This window comes from Anticarsia gemmatalis, chromosome 13, assembly GCF_050436995.1.
Source record: "Anticarsia gemmatalis isolate Benzon Research Colony breed Stoneville strain chromosome 13, ilAntGemm2 primary, whole genome shotgun sequence".
Classification (NCBI taxonomy): domain Eukaryota; kingdom Metazoa; phylum Arthropoda; class Insecta; order Lepidoptera; family Erebidae; genus Anticarsia; species Anticarsia gemmatalis.
In genome coordinates this window covers 2,170,784-2,189,096 of record NC_134757.1, presented here as the reverse complement: position 1 = coordinate 2,189,096, position 18,313 = coordinate 2,170,784, and the positions used below count along the sequence as shown (strand labels likewise).

Here is an 18,313-nt window from a genome sequence, read left to right as displayed (position 1 = left end):
TGTAGTGTCCTGGTCATCGTTAGAAATAACCCAATGAGCTTATCTACCAATATTTGCTCCAAACGGTTGCAATTTGAATGCATAGAAGTACAAAGAGACTTGACATTGAAGAACGCGTGACTGATTGAGAATGCGTCACCTGTTCTAGCCTTAATTATATTACCTAGCATACCTAACTGCTGTATGAATAGCTAATATTTATTGTGTCATTAAGTGCTTGTAGTTGATGCTCTATTGAGAAACTACTATCGGTACCGGCCGCGTATTTTCATTACATTAAGACTCGGAAAATGATTTAACACTTGGAGGAAAATCTATCACGCTACTTTAAGAATCTTATTTGACAAATTAGGAGTTCTCAAGTAGATATAACTTTAGTTCTCCAGTTGTTAAACCATTTTACATAATATTTATATTACGGCCACCTCTGAAGACCGACAATACAAAGCAGTTACCAAAGCAACAGCGATGTAGAGCAGTCAAACATCAATTCAATGGTTGAATAGTTCGCGAATCGTGCGCATCGCGTATTCCAACTGCGCACATAGCTGACACAGTGCCACATTCTTACATAGTAAATAACAACACCAAATGCACCAGTGTTCCATTATCAGAGAGTCGGATGGTGCAGATATATGGCTTCCTCACCTACACGATTAACATAGTAGAGAAGGTTGGTCTCTGCGTGTACACAGTGCGGAACAAAGTGGACACAGTGTCGAGTGTGCCGCGACACCGAGTCGGGTAATGCGAGTGGTCGCGCGCCGCGCCAGTCGGCACACCGCCCGGGCGGGCGCCACACGACCGGGATCTGCGCGAGCGACGAGCGGCGACGCGAACCAAAATAATATCAGTGAAATAAACACGTATCCGCCAAACGCTGTAACATGCGAGCGCAAGATTCTGGTGAGTACACCATCACACTATCTCCGCACTAATACCTGCTCACCCAGTGAATCAACACCGACTATAAACCATTTCCTACGCCTATATATAGTTACACCTTATTTTGGGACGCTGCATTGACGAGGGAGTTTCACGCTGCGCTTTTACGCGGTTTCCTCCGGTCGTGTTCGATTCCCGCGTGAAAATATATCCCTTGAACGTTTTACAACAATTGACCCGCGTTAACCTGTGCGTCACCGTGGAGCGCGCTACCAAAAACGAATAGTGAAATGTTCAGACTAAAATTAATCGAATGAGTGAAATGAAAGCGGCCGCTGCACATGGTTCAGAAGCGGCTGAAGCGAAAACAACGTTCTAGTCGGCTAATTAGTTAGGAGCGTGATAAAAAATAGATTTTCTTGTCTGTGCTTGTGTTCTCAATAGGACGCAGACTGCGCTCTGGCCTAAATACCGGCACACACCTACTAAAGATCAATGTCTGGTCAGGAGCGTCATTGAGCACCTCTACCCACAGACACCGTTCTATAAACATCATTAACATAATGTGGTTATTACGACATTCGCACATTCGCATTTATTTTATTATTTCGGCACCCTTGAACTCTGCGAATTGATACTCCATGCACATTCAGACATGACTAACAGTTGAGGCGTCATTCTTGTTTGTCGGAAAAGCTAAAATAGGTATTACCTAAGTAGTAAGTAATGATGTTTACCTAACATGATCACATGCTAAGATTATGTGATTATTTTAACTTTACATTTTTGTGGGTTTTAGTTGTATTGGTATGAAATGATCACTGTGAATGTTATATTAAATATTATTAAGTACATTTAATCCAAAGAGGCAATTATGAACAAAAAGTCTTGGTTAAAGGAAAAAAATATATTTGCAGTTTCGCTCGACGGCACACAATCACGCGATTAACTCATATATTTGATCGGTACGTTTTCTAGAACCTACATTAAAAATGTAATTCACGAAATCCGTACAACGGTTAATTATCTATCTATTAAAAATCGGTTCTTCGTGTGTTAGTTGAGTTTTGTAACAAAAAATACGGCGAATGGACGCAGCCGATTGACTCGGGTCATTTACCTCTGAAACGGAGACCGACAAGACTGAGTTACAGTAATCGTTCGCTTTATGTAATGCAGTTTTATTATTATTCAAACTGAAGCGAAAATTGTAAGAATCTAGAAAGATGCAACAGAAAGTCGTAATGCTAATTTAAAATGTAAGATTGTGCAATTAGCTGAGTGCGAGAAATGTCTTGCTCATTAAACGAATGGCGGTGTTACGAGGTGGTGAGGTAGCTGTCGATACATGCACGGTGCTTAATTGCAGTAAATAACTGGAATTTATAGCTGTCATTAGTTTCGCACTGATATCGATAAATCTAAACCTGGTTGCATCCTGATAGGTTATGATTTACAAGGAACAAACATGGGAAAGAAAACGAAAAATATTCGTAAAGACGTACAAGAACATTCTAGTTAGAGTCGGCGCCTCTACCTTAATCATTTATTTAATTAAATCACATCAATCGTAGGTAGTTTACGATGAGAATTACGAACAACATCTTTCAAATACGATTACGAAATGAAAATCGTATGAACCAGTTGTAGAAGTATTCGTATACCTAGTCTAATCATCCGTACGAATGTATTGGATAACGGTTGTATTTTCAGCAGTATTTTTTGCCACAGACTGAGCTAAGTGGGCACGGAACGAGTTGCAACAGGATGCCGACCAATTGTCTTTATAGTTCACATACTATAACAACCTATTTCCACCAGTAGATCGTTTGCAGTCGTACGATATTTACTTTTAATTGGTAGATTTTCTCGTAACAAAATGAATAGTCAATGGAAAACACGTTTGTGGATACTTATCTATTCTTTTTACAGAGATCTTTCCATAACTTATATCATCTTCTTTAAAAAATTTGCCAGTTTTAAGGTCTTTTCATTTTTAAGTTTGCTTCAGTGCTTCATCCTGAAGATTTATCCGTATTTGCCGTATTTGGTTCAGTCCTGTTAAAATAAAACTATTATAATTTTACAACACTATTAATTACATGCAAAAGGCTGTGTGGTGCAACAAAACTGTAATAAAATCGATAAAAACTGCATCAAACTATCCTTTGTTCAGTTATAGACAATATTAAAAGTCTCTACTGAGTCACAGAATCATTGCAACACTAGGTTGTTTTAGCAAAGTTTGCACTTTCGTGAAAACATATCTCCATTTACTTTCCCTTAACGGAAAACAGTCCTACGCATTTAGAAAGCTCACTAACACAATTCTGTGTTTATGAACACATTGGTATCTGAAAATTATAAACTACATTGTTATTATAGAGAGAAATAGAATTTGATAATCTACAATATCCGGTGGTGTGCATTGCCAATGCGAAATATACCTAAAATTAAGTATAGACTATAAGTAACCATTATTTATGTATGTTACGTATTATTTTATGTTCTTTGGTCATAGTCCAGTGGCTAGTGCTATGAGCCACTTCCGAGGAAGTCTGTGTCGTAATCGTTTTGTATAGGGAAGCAAATTTGTGTTTTTTTCCTTTCCCCTTCGAATTTGATGTGTTGTTTCATAGTTTTGACGTTTTCAATTAATATTCAATAAATAGTTACCGGTAGTGTGTTTAATTCTGCTTTATAAAGTGTTTTGTAATTTTTAAGCAAAATTCAGTTTGTTGTAAAAATAGGCCGGTATCTTAGGGTCCAAACGAATGAAAGTCTTTCATATTTGTTGTGGTAATTTCATGAATTATCACTACCGACAGGGGGAAAATTTGTAACGGCAATAAAACCTTGCACAAGTGAATGACCCGTTAATCTATGCTGAAACCTAACACTGTGCAGACCTGAAAGATAAGATAAAGATTAAAACCTAGTTTCTAATCAACATCTAGACTTATCTTGAAGTGCAACCTCCATGATAACTTCATCATGGATAAAAAATATTCTCATACCCAACTTATTTTAGCTTGCTTGAATTTGAAACTAAAAATAGACAGATATCTAGATACCCTAGAGGTACTAGATACCCTCAACTTGCTGACATTTTGACTATAGTAACGATTGCCTAGCTGCTTTAGTAACATAAAACACAGTAACGAAATCATCGCCTTACTTCCCAATACAACAAGAGCACCCTTTAAACTATAAAGTCGTTAGTCAAATAGAGCATTACTTATTTATGATAGAAAGATCGCAAATTAACACCTAATTAGTTGCGGGTAAAAGACAATGACAGGAGAGTAATGGCGGTCGTAATCGTTAGCACCTGCGCGTGCGGTTTGAAAACGTAGAGGTATATTGTATACGCGAATCGTGACTCGAGATAACAAATGATAGACAAGTGATAGTTAAATATGAACGACTATAAATATGTTCACGTTATTATGGAAATGACAGGAAAATTAACGTTGTGTTATGAGTATTTGCTGTTGACAGCATGTCTGCGACTGTTTATTACATTTCAATTAACAGTGAAGAAAGAGTTGTTACTTCTTTGCTTTCTTGATGGAAAATTAATGTCATAGTTGAGCATCTAAACCGTTTAATTTGTAACTTTATCAATCGAATGGCTTCGGAAGCATGTTTTTAAGAGACATAATCTAGCCATGATGGCCTACAATACGCAAAAGTTGATAACCGAAAAATATCTATCAATTTCTTTAAAACTGATATTTTAGAAAGAAAGTATAATATCTGCATGTGGTAAGCTTCCACAAGCCCTGTAGGAACGGAATACGTGTGTAGCGTATGTAAATATTGATATCCTGCCAATATGTCGGCCTTGAAGCATCGTCACAGCATCCGAAGCAGAATCTACACTGTTTACTGTGTGATTCAATAAAAACATTAGTTTAATGTTGTTATGATGAAACGTCGGGAAATATTGACGCGGAAATAAATCTTTTAGCTGCAAGCCCCTGGTTATAAATCTTTGACGTTTATGTGAATAGTATGGTACTATTGCCCAATGTTCACGAGCCCCGACTGAATATACAAATGGTCCTAAAAATGTTGTAGGTAAAGGAATAAAAAACGTCTTGAATAGGGCTCTTGATCAACATTCATATACGTTGGTTGATATTTTTAATGTTAGCCTACCTACTAATATTTTCTAAGCCTTCATAGAGACGAGACTGATAGGTCGTGCTTTTTCTACATGAAAGATGGCTGAACTCAAACCGCCATATCTCTTGCAAAAAATAACCTATAGTCTAGCGGCTGTAAATAATATACCCGAGGGAAAAAAAATGCAAGTGGGTCGTTCAGAGATTTTGTTGATCGTTGAGTTGGAAAAAAATGGGTTGATATTATTTCTTCAAAGATTTCCAAGACGACAAGCTCGCATATCTGTTGCTTCTGGGCTTAATTTCCATTTATTTTTAGTTGCACACTTATTGACATATCCTTTCAACATCTTCTATTTCTGGAGCTGAAGCTTATATATTGACGTCTTCTCGGCAATATAGGTCTTTCACAAGTTTCTCAAATACATTGGGACTATTCAAAACTTTGTTATTATTACGATACTATCTACTACTGTTCCTTAACCACCTCATTGATTATTTTGTTAATATATATTTAATATACACAGTACAGACACGCCATTATTACTGCAATCTATTATATGACGTAGATAGCAAACCCTAATACTAAATTGCTAACCCCCGGTTTCTAAGGTACATTTAGCGGTAGTTTATCTATTCAACAGCGTTTAAATTCGTACAAAAAAGGCTACTGAATAAATAAACTACCGCTAAATGTATTCCGAAACCGGGCATAAGCGGGTCCTAAATGCGATGAGAATTTTAAGATAATCATATTTTAATTGTTGCCCAACGTTTCGATCTTTTAAAAACTTTTAATTGCAGACGTACCTAGATAGCAGACCATGTTCTTTCCTGGTGTTATTGTAGTTGGACATGACATGGCTGTCAGGAAGTAAAAATACAACAGGTGTCGAATATCCTTACCGTATCAAGTACTAAGTTTATAAGTGAGTCACACTGTCGGCGGCTCTTCGCATATTAATCGTCGATGGGTTCTCAATAGATCTATACAATATGATGTAAGGTGTATGTTGTATTGCGCAGAGAAACGTGTATGGTGGTATTAAATAATGTTCGCGGTAATATACTTTTAGTGTGAATTGTAGATTTATGTAGTCTAGATTCATGTGATGGTGGAAGATAATGCAAATAACTTGGGACCGCTTTACAGAGGTAAAGCACAAAAAATAAATTCTTACCCCGTTTTCTGAGGTACATTTAACGGCAGTTTATCTATTCAATAGCGTTTACTCAAGAACCGGGGGATAGAAATTTATAGAAAGAAAGTTATTGAACTCTCCATCCTAAAGAGTACTTTGGTCAAATAGAAAGATGTAAGGAGTGCATTTTTAACTCAAAATCTCTATGTTATAATCACCATTAACTACCTTCTTGGGTAGAATCTAAACGAAGGAATAACGAATTACATAGATAAACTCTATTTAAAAGCAATCGGGAATCTAAGTTTGATTCCACTGCTTCTCATTTGCGCTACCGTATTTCCAAATTGGTAGATAGTTTGCAAACTCTCAAACAGTAGGTCAGAAGCAAACCTAGACTAAGATAAGCAAACCTCACCACGTTCAATGTTTACTGTTGAGCTACAACATGGACACAAATGTAAATAACGTTTGTGTTTCCATGCACCGGTGTTCGTTTTATACAATTAACTATTATTTTATCACATCTATGTAGGTATGTATCTATGAAACTCGGTTCTTCGCGGTCTATCTCACAATAAAATGATCTCGGTAATAAATCTTGTTTAGAAATATGCGTTGGTGATCTAGTTGGTAATGTGTAGTTCCTGGTCGATATTGTTTAACAAAATATAGAAGAAATTCCTTGGTTTCTACCTAAGGGTCTACCCCTAAGGGAAAAAGGCTTGATTTTATATACTTAAGTATATAAAAGCATAAGATATAGAAGCATAAGAGTTAATTTATTTCTGTTAAACTGCGATTATGAAAAATTTTCAATAAATGAGAGAATTGAAATAGCCTTCCTGTTATTTACACTTCATGCATATTTTTTAAACTGTGGTAGACGATATCGCTATGCAATCGCGATCCGCTTAAAGATACCCGATAAATGCAAAAGGCTTGCTCATATTTGCACGAGACCTAAATATGCATATGCAAAAATGATCATTTTCGTCGTTATTCTTCTAAACAGATCAACTTAGTTTTATTTTACATGGCTCCTTTAAAAGTGTTATACCTAAGTAAGTTGTTTGTGCACACAAAATTTCCATAACATGTTAATGAGTTACAGTTCGCGCGTTATTTTGCATATTTTCATGCGATATTCGGAGGTTCAATTACCAAGAGTTTGCCAATCGCTAGTGCCAACAGTGTTCAGTTGGTGCATCCGCAGAAATACAATATGAGTCAGTGTTACAAAAACTACCTGATATCATAAGGTTATATATAGACTATTTATAGATTCCATATAATCACTAAAAACGTATTTGAATACCTATGTATCTTATAAGCAATGATCATTCCCATTCAATGGACGATAAGGTTGCGAAGAACGGGTACTACTTAACATTAAAAATATTGATATATTTTTTAACACGTTACTGTCCCACTACTGGGCGAGGGTCTTCTCCTGAACGAGGGAGTGATGAAGCCTGGAATCTACCGAGCTGGCCAAATGCAAGTAGTCGACTTTGTATTTTTACATACACACGCTCAAAGTACACAGCAATATGATGTTGGATAAAAATCTTACAAAGTCAGAAAGTCATATGATACTCGGGACTTGGCCCTATCCAGGATGCCTTCCTAATCGCCTTCCACGACTCCTACGCTTACCGAGTCTATCACAATCTATTATAGGACGGTCTACCGGAACAAATGGGACAAAGCGCGGAGGATAATAGACAATCACCAACAAAGGTATCATCACTAGAAATACTGAGCGAGGCTGCGCAGTTTACAGACGTTACATGATCGCGTGGACTCGTGATATTGTTTACACAAATGATTTTATTTCGTATTTAAATATTATACTAACTACTTTAATTATTTGGTAGAATCATCATATAATTTATGCATCTTTAACTGTATTTCCATGAGCAAAGACTTTTTGTAAAATAAATGTCTTATTCGATTGTACAGACTCCAATATTATGCATGTAGGTAGTTTTTAAAATTCCTATCCTCAATTAGTCTGTAGGTAATTTATTAACTGAAAGTGTTATGAAAATAATAACTAAGAATATGTCAATTTAATTAGATTCCCCACATATTATAAATTGAATTGCCAGTTGAATAAACTCGTATTCAGCAAACAATTTAAAACAGACAATTTTAATCCGGATGCGTGCAATACGGGTACCACTTTTATGTCTACCTAATAAAGAAGTAGTACTTAATTCATAACAGTCATACAGTTAAAATCATGATAAATTGATTCACGGGAAAATAAACTCATCTATTATTGAATTTCAGCCCAATTCTACAAATTTTCGATGTGACACCTAATCTGGAGGAGAAAGCAAGCTGAACATTTTTAACATATTGTAACAATGGTCTCAAGTCTTGTCATTGCCGGTTTTATCCCTTCTTAATAAATATCAGACTATCGGAGGATTTTCAATGGTTCTTTTCACTTTATCTGTTGGATGACTTATCCGACACTTATAACCATAAGTTGAGAAACTTGCTTAACTTAGCCAGCAATTTTCTGAGAACGAATAGTCTCCTATCTCTACTTCTTTTGTAAATACGTCTTAGCCATGTGCAATATTTAATGTAGTTAGCTGTTAAAAGTGCAAGCGAATGATTGAATCAATACTAAGATTGCTTCACACTAACTGCCTAGGTGCACGGTCACAGGCGTGTCCTGGTGTGGGCAGTAGTGTAGGTGGTGGCCCTGACGAACTCACGCTTGACACCTGCCGGTACAACATATTTATATCGATTTAACACTGATTTAAATCATGTTATAATAAGTTTGTCAATGATTTTGAGAGCGAAAGTATTAGGTCAAGTGCGGTAATTTAAATAAATATTTTCATTGCTCAGTTAGCAAATGTTTTCAGCACTTTACATCTGAGGATTGCTGTCTTATAGATTTGTACCAAGAATAGAAACAATAGAAGAGTAATCCAGATACTTATCGATTATTAAAATGTTAGTATCGACAATTTATCTGTGTCAAATTATTTTAATATTTTGTAATGCGTAGCCGGTAACATATAGTACTTCAACAAATAAGGCTCATGTATCTATCGCTGAACTAATAAATACATGTAAAGCCTTCCAATCAATAAAGCACCCTATATCTACTATAATTCCAACACGTTTCGATTCATAAATCATATAATAATGTTCGCCTAAAATTCTCTCTACTTGGTGTTCCACAGATAAACATAAATATAGCCATAAAAACAGTGTTACCTCGCTATTACATCTATTAGAACATTGTCCGCGTTTTTGTTACTCTATGTGAGGCAAGTGGTTTTTGTGAGATGACTCAGACGACTCAGAGGCTCGGAGTGTTCGGTCACAACCAGCGCCATCTTGTATTGTGAACCTTTTATATAGAGTGAGATGAGAATATAAGTACGTTTTGAGTTTATGTACGAACAAGTTTAGTTTGTCTTTTAGCTTAAGAGGACGGGTCCATCTATAATTTTTAGTAAACAATACCTACTTGTTCCTATTTTTGAGAATAAGCGGGTTATATTACATTTCTGTAGAGGAAGGCTATGTGTAATAATTTAGACGTGTATTTATTTACTGACCGAGTATAAAACACTTAAATACTTTAACATTTTATCAGGTTAAAAAACTTTGTCCTGTCAATATGGCCGTTGCCTATTAAATACGTTCATTGTAATAATTTAGACGTGTATTTATTTACTGACCGAGTATAAAACACTTAAATACTTTAACATTTTATCACTATGTGAGTATAATGGAACCTTCTGATTTCCAAAAATAGGAAGACGTAGGTATAGTACCTATACTAAAAATAGAAAAGGTACAAAAAGGTGAACGAAAGTGTGAAATTCCCAAGAGCAGCGGCGGAGCTAGGCTGTTAATGATCTAAAACTTTAAAAAAGGCCTTCATCGGGTGTGAAAGTTGGCCCTGCAAAAGTAAGAAATGTTATTTTGCCCCCACCCCTACCTGTCTTTGTTAATGTCTAAAAGATATTGAGTGTCCATTGTCCGCAGCTACAGAGGCATGAAAGATCTATCTCATATTAAATTTGCACTCAGTAATGAGGTCGCAGTATGCTGACGAAAGTGCTAAACGTTTTTTGGCATAATGCACACAATCGCTCCATGCTCGGTCGCGCCCATATTTCAAAATGTCTGCAACGCTGTTTATTCTGCGTTATTACGTTATTTATAAGAAATATTCATGAAGCCAAAAGCCTACTAAATGCAAATGAAACTAAAGTTGATAGAAAAAAAACAGCATTCTCAGACATTACCAGCAAAGTAAATCAAACTAGCAGCAATAAGGTTAACAGACTGAAACTTGGAATATCTTAGAACTTAAATATACCCTTAGAAAATGAAAACAAAAGTGGGTGAACTTCGTCATTCAGTAATTATGTTTAGACCAGCCTTGTGAAATTACATATGGGATTATATGTATAAGTAATAGATATATTCAATTTATTAATAGACCATGATACAAGGTAACCATAAAAACCGGAAGATGGACTCTTCCTTTCCCTGTCACACAACAGTTCTCGCATTAAAAGACTTTATCCTTTATCCTTACCAGCCAGATTCTCCACTCGGAACTTTGAAACTTTACCTACAATTGTAAAAGTACTAATGTTTTTCTCAATGATAAGATTGCACTTGATGCAACTTGGCAAGCTAATACGTGTGACATAATTTGTTCTTACGACATCCGGAAGAATTGGGGTAATAGAGTCGTCAATAGCACAGCCATTAGCCAATTATAGAAGACATAACTTTACTATATTTAGCACCTTGCATGCGACAGATACGCTTTTGATGGCGTATTTTTAAAACTATCACAGACCGAAAAAAATATATAGAACACAGAAATCGCTGCTGCTATTAACATAACAAAATTAACAAGTATGGCTTTTTTGTAAACGGCAATTCCCGCTCTAAAAATTGCTCTTGTGTCGCGTGTTGTCTTTTACAAACGGACACAATGTACATCTCGACCTGAAACAACTATTTGTGGATTGCACAAATATTTGTTCCGTCTGAAAATCGAACCCACGACCTCCCAATGCACTGGTAGTGGCGTGGCGACCACATTAACGAAATAGGGTAACATTTCTTCACCAAGGATCAATAGCCTAGTTTCATTTATGTATCTTCTGGATATTGAAATTTCACATCTGTTTTATTGCTTTAGACTTACACACTTGCTGAAAAGTGATGATTAATTTAACTTTAAATACTTAAGCAACATTATTGTAAAACAGGTTTTCCTGAGCATTGCAATAAACTCGGTAATTACAGCGTCACTGCTGTTAATCGTGTTAACTATTATCATTTTATTCATCGCCATTTTCCAATTTCCGCTAGTGGAAACAATTTAGTACGGGAAGGATCATTAGAAAAATCAAATGAATTAATTAATCACGTCTAATTGACAATTGGAATTATTGAAACAATTGAGCATGCTTCCTTAAGTTCGGCTTAATTTAAAGATCTCATTTTCTCTAGAAGGTACTTTGCTAACGTTGCTTTGTGTATTAGAAATGGCGGCTATTCTCCAAACAGAATAGAATCTTCTGTTTTATACGGCTCCGTCACACAAACGAAGAAAAAGGGAGTTTAAGCTTTTAAGAAAGTTATTTAATAGCCTTTAAAATTTAGAAAGGTTTCAGTCCAGAGAATCATTTTATATACTTCAAAAGTATATTTTTCTGTTCGTGTTGTCATTCCAGCTCAATTTACATGCCTAATCTCTAGCTAGTGGACCGTGACGTGACGTTCTTTCCGCTTTTTTCATTGCTACAGTGAAAATAACTTGTTGTTACTAAGGAGCTTCAGGCGAACAGGGTTTTTCCGAATGCAGTAATCTGAGATCGCTGTTAACCAGGCGCATGTAAAACTGCGCACTGAAAGGAGATCATCCAGGCTCCATACATTTGTGGGCCTTTTTCAAAGTGCCGGCCAACAAAAAAAAGTGGCATATATCGATAGAACTAGCCATTTGAAGCAATAGTTAGTATGGCACGAAACCGGTAGGATCGCTTTGAACCGAGTTATACAGGTTTGAAGATTCATAATATTCAAACATTTATTCATTTCTAAAAGTGCTGTAAAACATAAATAATGATTGATTTTGCTAGAATTAACTATCTAAAGCAATTTTGATTGTGAAACGACCACTCTGAAGTTGATTTAAGGTCGTAAGCATACGTATCAACTCGGAAACGGGTCGTCACCGTATCAACTCGAGCTCATCATTATTATTTGTATGTAATTCCCTATTGTAACACACTTATCGGAATCGTTATGTGATCGCCCCGGCTCACGACGATGGGAGTGGTGCGTATGCGCATTATGCATACACCAGCACCCAGGGTGGAGTGCGGGGCTATGTGCAAATTCCGATAGAAGGGCGGGCATACCCTCTAAACCGCAACATGTGTCCTCATAACAAGGGCCCTCATCACAAATCGTGCCTGAAACACAAAATATTGTTCCACATGCCGATGAGTCGGACATAACAACACAACGGCAACACTCTAGGTGACCTCTTACCTAGACGATGGTTTGTTAGTTGCACACAATCGAGGGTGCGGCCCCTTGGGTTCGCTAAGGGGGGATGCGCTGACCTTGCGCTAGTCGCCAGTGACCAGTCCAGGGGCGACGCATTGGGGCGCCGGGGGAATCCAATGCGCACCTAAGGGGCCACACCCTCGGTTGTGTGCAACTAACAAACCATCGTCTAGGTAAGAGGTCACCTAGAGTGTTGCCGTTGGGTTGTTATGTGCGACTCGTCAGCATGTGGAACAATATTTTGTGCTTCGGGCAAGATTTGTGATGAGGGCCCTTGTTATGAGGACACATGTTGCGGTTTAGAGGGTATGCCCGCCCTTCTATCGGAATTTGCACATAGCCCCGCACTCCACCCTGGGTGCTGGTGTATGCATAATGCGCATACGCACCACTCCCATCGTCGTGAGCCGGGGCGATCACATAACGATTCCGATAAGTGTGTTACAGTAGGGAATTACATACAAATAATACTGATGAGATCGAGTCGATACGGTGACGACCCGTTTCTGAGTTGATACGTGTGCTTACGACCTTAAATCAACTTCAGAGTGGTCGCTTCACAATCAAAATTGCTTTAGATAGTTAATTCTGGCAAAATCAATCATTATTTATGTTTCACAGCACTTTCAGAAATGAATAAATGTTTGAATATTATGAATCTTCAAACCTGTATAACTCGGTTCAAAGCGATCCTACCGGTTTCGTGCCATACTAACTATTGCTTCAAATGGCTAGCTCTATCGATACATGCCACTTTTTTTTGTTGGCCGGCACTTTGAAAAAAGGCCCAAAATGGATGATCTCCTTTACAAAAATATATATTTCTGTATTGTATAAAATGCAGATTTCTTAAGGTTTTATGTAAATCAGTGTTTGGGGTTTGAGAAATGTAGATTTACAGTATGAAATGACATTTTGAAGGAACCAATTAGGGTCCAATAATGTTCGAGTCACTATAATCGAAGACCTAATGAAGAACAATTGTCCAAACTCGACAAGGCTGCTGAACAAACCGTCTCATTGTATTCAAACTCGATTAATTCCATCGATCGACAATATAATCGATATGGCGACGAAACAAAAGCGGCTCGTGCCCACTGACCTAGAACCTTTGCAGACTTCGTAATATGTGCACAGATGTCTACCACGCGGTGAAGTCATATCTACTGAAAATACTACGATTAAAAATAGACTTTAATCGTAAAACTATAAAGTTGAAATTGCAGTGTGAAGTTGTGAAGATTGTATCTTTTAATATAAATGTCGTAAGCATGTGTGCGTACACCCGAGTAAACACGATGATGTCATACGCTCCGCCCACATTGGATCTGTAGCATCTGTAAAATTTCGAATGCGGAATCTCGATGACTCTATGACTGAATTTTTTTTTTCTTCAGTCTTATTTCTAGGGTTACTATTCATAATAATCTTCTTAGAAGTGTTTTCGATTTTAATAATTCACGTGCTTAGTTTATTTGTAATATGGTTTTAAGTAAATTATTGAATGTATATTTGTTTAATAAAATAAGTAAACTTTATTTTTGAACGTTGTGTGAATGACTATGGTAATTTTCGCTCATCAGAATAAATTATTTATTACATCATAACTAACTCCGTCTTAGGAAAACTAACATCGCTCTTTAGAATATACTCGACCATGTCTAGATTCAACCATTCTAGAAAAATAATAATAAAAATATTATCAGACAAAAGTGGATTATAAACAATCGTATTCCCAAATGATTTAGATTCTGAAAAGTGCAACTTAATTAACATGCATCATAAATAAAAGAAAATTCCTGTAATAGTAAAATCACTTATCGCAGATAGCTTCCAGTTTATGTAAAAATACATTTATCAAGCATTCAAAATAGGATACCTAAGTGCTATTCTAATTTTAACCTCGTTTATTAGTAGTAAAGTAATCCATCAAGTTCGCAATTAGCGTATCCTACGTGTGTCACGGTTAAAATATTCCGTAACAGGCTGAATGGGCGCGTCACCTTTGCCTATTATCTCTGCCATTTTACATCGTCATGAAAATGTTATGGCGCGTTCGTGAACCACATTTATTATCTAATATCTATTTAACTAGAAGTTTCCTAAACATTCTTTTATAAAGCCCTTGCGATTAGGCAATTACTAACCCCTAATAGAGATAGAGTTATTAACAAGAAATTTTGTCTGAAAAATTTATCAGCGCCTCTAATGTAAGTCCTGAGAACTAATTTTGATAAATCATTTTTAATGTCAAATCTTCGATACGAAAGGGACACAATGGTCTCCAAATAATTTTTATTGTTATATTACAAAACAAAATTATTACATTAGTTATGAAAAAAATAATTGCAAAGTATTAGGTGACGAAAAGTAAGTATAATAACACAGTATTGTTAGTACTAAACCCATACTTTAAGAAGTCTATCACAAGATTTCTCAACTCTACAAAAGTTTTCGTATTTTAAAATGTCATTTCCAACATTTTATTTAACTCTATCTCTCTCAAAACTAATTAGTAATTAGACAAACTATTACTTTCACATTTGAGAATACGTTATAACATAAATATTATTGTTGTTTCAGTGAATTAAATACGAGTAAAGTGAACGAGTCTCTAGTGCAGAGGACGAAACGACAGACGGCAAACGAGAGAGCGGTGAGTCAACAGTATACATATATAATTACCACTATATATAACGTACTGCATTTACTTTATTTCTGTTTACCAAGAAAACTGTCTACAAACCAAAGGGTTTATTGTTGCAAATAAAAGTTTCAATTGGCATTATCCGTCTGAAATTTAGGTTTGAATAGAAGAATTAAGCAAAAAATTACTTACTTTCGAAGGTTAGAGAAACTCGGGTACCCGTTTCTGTCCCACTTACAGGCATGAGTCTCTTTACAGTAGGAACTAGAATGGTCTGAAAATCATCCCAGCCAAATTAAACAAATACTTATTGATCTAATGTATAAAGTCTGAATAGGGACACTTCGAAAGGACTAGTAAATAGGTTTAAAAATAAATTTGGAACAAGTGTTTTTATCAGAAAGGAATCCAAAAAGATATATTATGATACTGAAAGACTTTTTACAGCCTCTTGTTGATACTAGTAACGTACAAAGTACACCCAATATACTTTCATTCTCTGCCAATACTGAATTTCAAAAGGCTGCACATGAGTCAGCCATTGTTTACTGTAACAATTAAGTGATGTGCAATGTGTTATCGCCATCTTGCTTTGTGCAGTGGGAACGTAATCATTATATTATAGTTACTAATAATGAACGGCGTTCCCGTGGTAACGTGGTCTCGTGGTCATAGGTTGTGGCTTGCTGTGTAATAAAAGGTTGAGAAATTCTGAAAGTTTCAGAAGTTTAACCCTCTTATTCATAGACACACTATAAACCTATTGTAGTTAAAAAACCACTTTAATGTGTTCTCTCTTTTTCATTTCGCTAAGGAGTGAAAGAAACAAAACTCTATAAAAGCCTTTCATAACTTCATATATTTTTATGAATAAGAGGGTTGGAGTTTAGTCTTGTATCCTGTCAATAAATTCGAAGTCGCAGAATGGTTCTTTGGTAACAAGGCAGAGCCGTCGGACCTAAGCTTGACTTGTATACCGCTATCAGGCTATAAGTTTTTTTTTATCTCCAAAAAAGAGTATAGTGTAGTATGGTGTATTTATTTGTCTTTTATAAACTTGCTCCTGAATAGTTCACAAGTTAATGAAACAGTCCCCCGTTGCCAAAATTCACAAGGAGAACATAACATTTAGCCAATCGTGGTTACTAGTTATACGATAAAGCGTTAATCAACTACTTTAAATCGTACAAAATTACTCTGCATAAGTATCGTTTACTTCCCGGCTCTTCACCAGTCGTTGGTATTCGTTCGATTTCTAGTGATTCGTAAATGTCGCTTTTTCAACAATCTACTAGACATTAAAGAGAATTTTCTTTCATTCCAGTGAAGCCGCCATTACTAAAACGTCTTCATTTTCCACTTGTTAGCTCAATGTCATTACTTTGATTAGCAAAAACTGAAGCCAATCATAAAGTAATTGTTTCTGAAAAACATGTTTTCGTATTTTTTGTTTGCATTCACATCATTATTAATTACATTTATATAGGCATTGTTATTTTCGACTCATAAATAAGGCAGAAGCTTGCCGGTATTCATTTTTTTAAGAAGGCTGTTTGTTTAACTAATGATGAAAAGTGACGCTGACATAAACACTAACAAAAAGTGCTTTTATAGCGTTGTGTGAATACAAAATATTGAATTGATCCTTTGCAACACGAAAAATTTCCAAGATTGTAGAGCTTATTTCTGTGTTATAATACATATCTTTAAAATACCATTTATCTGCCTGAATCGTCTATATTGATGTGTACCTTACTACCTTTAGTTCTTATAATATTGTCTATAGTGTGGCTATCTCTACAGACTTTCTATGAAACTGTGAATATACATATCGGTAACTTTAAAAGGTTGTCTACAAAAGTAGGACTGATGTTAGGACACTAACATCGTTTGTACCTGAAAAATAAGGAGTCACAAAATTTTATGTTAAATATTGCAAAATAACCGCCATTACCTACAGATGATGCAGATAAAATCTATACAATCCGTCATAATGAAGCGCAACCGAGCGCCGGGTCAATGACCTGTGCAGTTTTCAGTTTATTTCAATGTATTTTACTCACATTTTATCACGTTCCAACACTTCGTTATGTCTTCGAATCGCGGAACTCTTTTATACATTACAGATCCATCTTAAACGAACATTGGAAAACATTTTCAAACGATTCCAAGAAATTATTCTGTAATTTAATTAGAAAATGGAGTTTTTTTGTTTCTTGTTTGTTTGTTTTTGTGTTTACTAAGGAGGTAAATAACCTTATCTTGATCTCTAGGACACAAAACAAAATAAAATAAATACTTGTTTGTGTGAAAAAGTATTTGAGAATAAACAAAGCTTGTAAAATGGAACTAAATGTTGATAGGAACTGAAATCTAGATTTCTTGACAATGAATCCCATATTTTTATTAACCGTAGGGAAATAAAACGGACAGCAGAATACCAATTCACTCTCGACAAAAGGCTAGTTTTCTAGTTTTAGAAGTTTCTAAACAATACTCCCAGTAAAAGACTGACAAAAGCAATAAACCAGAAACATTGGTTACGTCGCACACAAACTTTTCATCGCATCATTACATCATACATACTACACAGTTTTTATAAACTACAAAAAAAGTTTATTTACAACACGTAGAGTGAGTGAGATAGCGAACACTATCTCTTTCTTATGATTACTTTTGTTACGAAAGCAATTTGTGATAGATGTAGGTTGATCGTAGTTTGTAGGGAGAGGAACAATCATAGACTTGTATAGTTATAGGTGTAAGGTACTTATAAAAGCTTTTAATACTTTCTATTGTTAGTACAGATACTGGTCTCAAATTTCTTTGTTACTTTCGTAGTGACCTTAATTCATTTGAATACTTGCAGTGAAAAGTGTAAAGAAAATATGTTGAGGTATGCATTTTTTTCGTAAACAAAAGAT

The 18,313-nt window shown here is 35.7% G+C and overlaps 1 protein-coding gene across 2 annotated transcripts in view; it reads left to right on the top strand.

Annotated features, from left to right (window-relative positions):
- Window positions 1–747: 747 nt before the first annotated feature.
- LOC142977917 (uncharacterized) overlaps window positions 748–18,313 on the top strand; it is a 36,095-nt gene continuing 18,529 nt past the window's right edge. For both annotated transcript variants that reach the window (XM_076122046.1, XM_076122045.1), the window contains exons 1-2: window positions 748–906; window positions 15,326–15,398. The gene's annotated coding sequence lies outside the window, so the exon portion shown is untranslated. The remainder of the gene's footprint in view (window positions 907–15,325; window positions 15,399–18,313) is intronic.